The sequence below is a fragment of the Limulus polyphemus genome, unplaced genomic scaffold (genome assembly GCF_000517525.1).
Source record: "Limulus polyphemus unplaced genomic scaffold, Limulus_polyphemus-2.1.2 Scaffold1039, whole genome shotgun sequence".
Lineage (NCBI taxonomy): Eukaryota > Metazoa > Arthropoda > Merostomata > Xiphosura > Limulidae > Limulus > Limulus polyphemus.
Window position 1 is genome coordinate 1317 of NW_013666649.1, and position 8236 is coordinate 9552.

Below are 8236 nucleotides of genomic sequence, written 5' to 3' on the forward strand. Positions count from 1 at the left end.
ACTTTCCGAATAAAATGTGGTCTGCGAGGTAAGCCAAAGGTGGTGCATGCCAACAGGCTTTGGCATTATCACGGTCCAGGACATTTCAGTTGGAACAATGGAACAAATGATGCTGCTGAAGATGTGTTAGCTGAAAAAGCCACTGTCGAAGAAACTATCCGGTTTAGAGAAGGGAAATGGTGAAGCCGTTAATGAAGTTACTGCCACTGATGTGACTGTTACCGATAATGGAACATTTCCTGATGGAGCAGATGAACCCCACGTCAAGCAGAAGCCAATGAGACAGAGACCAGTATGGAAGAAGATATGTCCTGTAAAATTAAGAGACTTTGTTGTATTTTAAATTTTGTGTTTGTAAATTCTGTACATTTAATCAAGTTATTGTTAATTATCTATTGGTTTAATGTAAGTGGCTATTGTTCGGGATGAACAATACTAAGGAAGGGGTGTATTACGACAGTGACGCTAGTAAAACGTCATGAGATTCTAGAAGGATCATGTCTCTTCCTGGCAACTCTAGTCTTTTCTACGCGCCCTCTATTTTGGTATATATAAGCCCGGCAAATAAAGCGGGGGAGAAGTGACAGCATAGATGATTGCAGATAGGGAGATATAGAGACAGATAATCGAGTCAGGTGAGTGGTAGTGACCATAAGTAAAGTGCGTGAATCGTTGTGAATTATAGCGTGTGTGAAAGTTAAAATAATGGTGGAAATTAAGTGTATTGCAAAGTTGTATTGAGAAAGAATAAACTAGTTTTATTTAAGAAAGGACTTGTATCGCTGAAGTTCCTCGTGAAGAATTTTTACGGGAAATTAACAAACGACCAGAGACGCAACAATATAAATCTCAAACAGCAGAAGACTCAGCATAGAGCCCTTTAATTAGGATAGCCTCTACTTTCTCCTTTAACCTACAAACTCTACATACAAATTGCACAAATTCACTACTAGCTTCTTTTAAAGTACATACCAGTCCAGAGTTCCCATATACAACCCACTCATTGCACCCATGACCTTAACAACCTGTGAACGCCCGAGTCCAACACTTGTCTTAACTTGTCTTTGATATTTATAACCCACCTATAAACTGAATTTAAACTAATGGATCTAAACTAAACCCAAGTAAACAATATAATCCTTAAAATATGAAGAGACAACTATGTAGTCTTTAGTCTGAGTTTAGATGGTATTTGTTTAATAAAACAATGTATTTAACCTGTTTTACAATTCACCAGTAAGATGAATTACACTTTTACAGCTAAGCCTGAAAGTACAATTACACGTCCTAAGCCTAATCTAACATTGTAGTACAGATTTTACCACTAAGTTCTTATTTAAAATTTTAACCCTGTTATTTTTATTTACTAATCTTACTAAGTCTAGTTAATCTTTTTTTTATTCAACCCAAATCTCAACAAATGATTTAATTAATATGAAATAATATTCAAAAATTTATAACAATATAACAGCTTATCTTTCCAAATATCTTCTCTCTTCTATACTGCTTTGTTTTCTGATTTCTAACACATGAACTTACTGCTGTGCTTGATTTGAATTTTCAGAAGCTTTTTTGGAAATTTAGTTGTCATTGTATGTCAAGTGGTGTTTTTTTTATACTTAATTTTTTTCCAATTATCTAACCATAGTTATTTCATGATTGGTAGCAAAATCATTACCAGACTAAAAACAATGTTTGGAAGTATACAGAAGCATCACTCAATACCATATAGTCAAGTACATAACAAAACTATGAATAAAAAATCTTTATCATTGGTTAAACAAGTAACTCTGGGTCACTTTTGTGACTTCTCAAACAAATTTAGAGAGGTTCCTTCTATATCATTAACACACACACATATGTGTGTGTGTGTGTGTGTGTGTGTATTTAAAGGATTGACCTGTGAAATTGTAAGTAAACATTAAGAACAGTATATAAGGCATGATAATATATATCTTGATTAGAGTCCAAAATGAACTGTTTGTTATGTAAATATTATTAAAATATGAATTTCACTGCATAATATTTTCCTAAACACAAGACACTTACACATATGTGTTTACATAAAGAAGGCTCACTTAGACCAAGTGTGAAAGTGTCTAAGAATATATATATATGTATGTGTTCATTAAACATTGCGTATACAGAATATAGTGAAATTTTCTATAAAAATGCTGTAGTAAATATGTTGGAAATTAAAAAGGTAAGTTAAATATAGATTTGCACTTTTCATGTGATATCAGACTTTTAATATTGTTTTATCTCATTAATATAGCACATTTTAGTTTGTATATATGTTATGCATTTGATAATTCCTTTTAGAATAAGTTTTACTCAAGAATATACCTAGGTATACAGGATCTAAAAATCTGTTTAGAACTTTATTTCTAGTTTTATGCATTGTATGTAAATTTGTTTACATGCACACAAAATGGATACCTATTACTGATTTAGTGTTCAATTTAAATTCCTTTGAACTTCCAATGTTTAGGCAAGAAGGATTACCACAAGGAAATCCATACAGTCAACCTCCACCAGCAAATGGACATCATGGAGAAGGAATTGTATTAACCCCATCACAGGTTAGTAAACTAAGAAAATGCCATGATAAATCATAAAATTGAAAGGCACAAAGATAGCTGCTCACTTCAGAATACTTAGTCTTGTAACATGTGGTTTCAATCAAATGTAAGCATGGTACAGAGGAGATTAAGTTTAACTGAAATACATACAGTGTATAAAACAAACACACAAAACACAAAAGTTTATAGAATATGACAAACTGATGTTTTCAAAAAAATGGGTACTTCTCTTGTGTTCCAAATAATAGTGCAGGATTGAAAAATATCAATAATTTAATGATAGTGCAAGGTGGAAAAATTGACTGATGATGCAGGCTGATAGAACATGGTCTCCTGTCTTCATAAGGACAAAGGGTCATGTGGTCAAATTATGGTTGTTTGCAGTGTTTCCTTCACAAACAGCCTCTTTCTCCTCTTCTGGCTCTGGACTGCTTTCTTCCATTTGTTGGCTTTCAGAAAAAGGACCTGCTGCTAGGAGTTTGCAGATGTTGTCATCAGAAGGAATTATTTTATTGATACTTCTCCATGCCATCTTCCTCTTTGTCTGACAGTTCTTCATCTTCAACAGTTGCTTCAATTTTATCATTTTTGCAGTCTATCAGCTCCTGCTCTTCATCATCAGGACTTTCTTCACTCTATCGTTTACTTACAACACCTTTAGGCAGAGTTATAGTCTTCACTAATTCCGTCACGCTCATAGGTTGCTTTAACTTCAGAAGTTCCTTATAATCTGTTTCCCCACCAAAGAGTACAGCTTATCAGAGATCAGAAAATCTTCTGTTCCATCAAAGGCATTGGAATGAAGTTGTTCTTCAGGGCAGTGGTGGTGTCACGAGTCAGGCTTTCCCAGCTTGCGACCAGAGTTTTAAACATGTCATCTCTGGTTGGTGATGGGACTCTGTTTGGTTGTTTTTTTAGTTGCTTCAACATCAGTACATTTTCCAACTCTCTGTACTTTGCCTTCAAATGATGGTGAACATGAGTGTCATTCACTTGAACATTCCCAATAATTCCTCCATCAATGACAACGAGGAGGTATCCACTTTCAAGGAGTTTCTTTCTGACTTCTTCTGTGCAGTGGACAAAGTAGTCATCCAAGATGTAGATGGCAGAGTCTTTTTGCAAGAACATATTGAACCTATTCTTTAGGTGGCTGATGGTTTTAAGCATTGTTTCAAGCCTGTATGAACCCTTTGGAGCCCACTGTATATCAGTAATATGCTGGGGGGTTCAACTTGGTTCGAGTGCTCATTCCTTTGTTTAATGGTTCATTAGATACCTGTGTGAAGATCGTATATGGCTCACGGGAGAGCATTTAGTTCTCTTTGATGTATGTTGGGTGACCACTGAGTGTTAGTGTTTTTTTATTTGAAGACTCATTCCTATGCAGGGGCATTTGTTCTCCATTTATGATTATGAGCTCCTTCTTAAAGTTAGTCAGAAAGAAATGATGGGGTTTGTAAATGTTCTTCAAGAGGTCCACAAATATTTCAAACTTGTCATTTTGGAAGAGAGCAAATCTTTTGTTGGATTTTCATTATAGATTCTTGTAACTTCTTCTTGTCATTTGTAAAGCTCTCCCAAACTTTTCATCAACTTAAGTCTTTCAAGGAAGGAAACATTTCTGCCTTAGATAGGAATCCTTCTATGGGTTTTTGTTTTACATGCTTTTTTCACTGTTGGCCCCAGTGTGTTGATGAAGATAAAACAGCATCTTGATATTGTGCTTTATATATAGCACACAGCTCTGCCAGTTTCTGCTTGTCATCTAATGTGTATTTATCATATTTTGATGAGAATGGATCAGCCATCATTAATTGTGTATGCAATACTAGGCTAGCTGATGACAAAAAGCCAAAAAAGGAAGTAAGTAAACATCCATCTGGAAAACAAAACCAGTGGGTCATGCCATAAAAACAAATAAATAACATAGGCCTAGAGTGTGCCATGTTTTTAGTCTGTAATGTTAGTTGGGGGAATCCCCTTGAGTAGGCCGACTTGCAGAGTGCATTGCAATCGCTTACAATAACAAAATCTTTCGCACAACCTGACATTTATGAAATGTATTATCAGTTAGGATTGAATCAAAATTTTGTTCAAGTTTTATAGACCTAAATCTATTGGCAAAAATGTAAGAAAAAGTAATAATATGTGACCCAAGTTCAATTAACTTGCAAAGCATTGAGGCAAGCTGATTAGCTGGCTGATAATTGGTAGTTCTCAGCCTAATGCAAAAGAGCTATATATTCATTGAGCATAGAGGGGTGGTCATAATTGAATTACATGTACTCACCCTGATTGGCTGATCTGTGACTCCGTAAACCTTGATGTAATGAATATGCTTTGTGTGTAGAGAGCCTAACGAGTCATAGATTTCCATTAAGACAGCGAGGCAACCGCAATCGTTGCCAACTGAGCACAGCACTTGCATGTAGGTAAGCTAGTCCTAGAGTTTCATTGACACATTGTGAACTACAAGTGAAGTGACAACATGCAGTTGGGATGTGTTGGCTTAGTTGATCATAAAATTAATGTACTAAGCATAGACTTGTATGTTGTTAAAATTTATAACATTAGTCTAATAGTAAATTCTGAAAGTTTACTCTGATTTTTTTAACATGCAATTTTTGATGACTGAAAAAATGATCATGCAGACCCAAATAAGCATCATGTAGAGTGAAAAATTTTATAAAATTAATAATTGTATAGGTATGATTCTTTTGGAACACAAGAGTATGAACTTATGAGTATATCAAGGGCACACAAATATTATTAGATAAATAAACTATAAAGAAGTGGTATGATGCTAAGAATATATGAGAATATCAGTATGTGGAGAACCTATATAGTCTTATTATTCTGTTAGTTTTGTATCAGTTCAGTATTGCTGAATTTAGTGCTGCTTGGTATCATAAGTATGGTAGTAGGAATACATGCAATACAAACTGTTTACTCATATACACTTTTAACAACCAAATAATAAATCTTTAAAAGTATATGACAGACAACCTTAAGTGATAAACAAACCATATACACAATTACAAGTCATAGAACCACTTGAGAAAGTTAGCAGAGCAAACACAAAAAAATTCACAAAACCACAAATATCAGGTAATAACCTTGAACAGGGACACCATTTTAAAATACATACATCCCATTCGCTCATTCCATATACTGAATAGGTGTGGGAACCAACTGATGAGTCCTGCTGCTGTACGAAGAAGGGATAAAAGATATTCCTGTCAAGGTATTCCTGAGTTAACTAATGCTGGAGTAAAAGCAGACTCATAATTACATGTAACTATGCAGTGTTGTAATAATTATCAGTGTACTTACATACAAGGACAAAGTCCAGCTTAAACCTGTTTCTTTCATAAATGACAAGATGCATTACCAGTTTTACCTGCATGAAATTCTAGTTATTGCCTGAACAAAATTAAGTAGTTAATTAAATTAATTAACTAATTTATCACCCCTTAGTATATGCACACAACCACAACTCACATTACATCACCCAAATAACACTGAACACTATAAAGAGTGTACCAACACGTGTATAGCACATTCACAATGTGTACACACACCATAAGTGAAGAAAATGCACACCACACACACACATATACCATTTTTTGCATATACCATTATGTTATGGTACATACCCACACTGATGATATACATACAGGATATACATGTAAATGAATGAATAATATGTAAAATCATGTCACTTTGTGTGAAAAAAGTGCATGAACAAGTGAAAAAAATATCTAAAAAAATTGAAAATGTAGCAATGAGCACACCAAAAAGTGTAAACAAGGTAGGAATGGGCATGGTGTAATAAAACTTTCTCTGTACAACCTCACAAGGGGGCATCCTGTCCATGCCTGCTTTGTTTTTATGTGTTCATGATATCATGCAACTTATGGGTGCATACAAAAGTATGTCTATGATTCTTCTACTTTTCTATAGACAGAAACAAATCTATGATGTTGATACACAGAAACTTCTTAAGATTTTTTTATCTTTGTATTTTAATCCACCTATATAGCTAATGTACAAAATCCTGTTGCCTTCTCATGCAATTGCAAAAGAGTGGACAAGTTGTAAAGAAAAAGCCCATACAAGTTATGGGTCCACACAAATATTTAATTCTTCTGGTGTCATATAGATAAACTTTACAGTAATTCAGTTCACAGAAATTTCTAGTCATTGTATGATAAGCATAACTAACTTTGATAAGTTTAGTCCACCTGACTTACTGTACATATAATAGAAAGATTAAACAAAGTAGGCATGGACCAGCTGTTGGACATGTCCCATTGTACATGTTAGATTGTACAGAGGAAGTTTCATTACATCATGCCCATTCCTACCTTGTTTTCTCACTTTATGGTACATCCATTCCTACACTTTCAATTTTGTTTTTAAATATTTTTTGCACTTGTTGAAAAACACATTGTTTTTCTATACATGGAGTGAGTATGATGAATGATGATTATATTTTTACATATAAAGTTAGCAGAAATTTACTATTGGTGTGCTACATCTAAAAATATCATTCATAACTTTGCTGTACAAAAGTTTTTTACGTAGTTGGTAACTTAATATATTAAGAGAAATCCAAAGAATCAGAATTATCAACTGTTACTTGGTAGGTTCTTGTACTATTCTTATTTTCTGTTGTATTTTCACATGCTGTTTCTGTATTTTTTTTGCAACAGTTGTGTATTTATCACAAACTTCAGATCACAATTAGTTACCCAAATAGAACAGAACTAAAAATTAATTCAGTAATTATTATAGCTAATTTAATATACCTTTCTTATTTATTGTATGTTGGTGCTAATTGGATAAGTGAATCACTAAAATAGAAGTTATAATTGTGAATTTGTTTCTATCATACAAAGTTGTCAGGGTTTTAAATATTTACGTAAGTGAGCTGACGATACAATATTAGTAAAGCCTTGACAACAATGTAATTGCAAACACAACGTACAACTTGTACAAAGTTACGTAACAAAAATTGTCACAACTATCACCTTTAAAACAATTGGTCTTCCACACTGCTGTCATTAAAACTAAATAATCATCAGATATTAAGTCACAAAATAAACTAAATAATAACACTTACACTAAACAGTCTTGTATATCAAACAAAAGTGGACCATAGCAAACTTCCTAATAAATACATTAAGGGTATTAATTCTGTTTAACTTCATGAAACTCTTTTAACTTGGACATTTGAATGATCAAATATGTCAAAATGGAAGCACATGGATAGTTGAATATTTGTAATGTTAAACTGACTCAGTGATCATGCAAAAAGAGCATAATCACTTGCAGTTTTAAGTTTTGTAGGTTTGCTATGACCTACCCCATATACACTGCCCTGGAAAAAATATCATGACACTTCTTTAACATGCAACATGGCCCTCCTAGCCTGTAAGTTCTACAGAGAAATTATGTGATTACACAGGCTTGCAAATTTAAACTTCATAAGAATTATTTTGGTTTAATTATCAGATTTTCCATAATTCAGCTACACAGATTTCAAAAATAATATTCATTTTTTTCTATCACGTAAGGATTTTTTACAAATTGGGAAGAAAAAAAATCTTATTTAGATTAAATTATTATTTCGTTTACCACAATGAACA

General features: G+C 33.4%; 1 protein-coding gene across 3 annotated transcripts in view; it reads left to right on the forward strand.

Moving 5' to 3' along the window:
• Positions 1-2497: 2497 nt before the first annotated feature.
• Positions 2498-8236, forward strand: part of LOC106461822 (catenin delta-2-like) — a 31282-nt gene continuing 25543 nt past the window's right edge. For all 3 annotated transcript variants that reach the window (XM_022388900.1, XM_022388899.1, XM_022388901.1), the window contains exon 1: positions 2498-2582. The gene's annotated coding sequence lies outside the window, so the exon portion shown is untranslated. The remainder of the gene's footprint in view (positions 2583-8236) is intronic.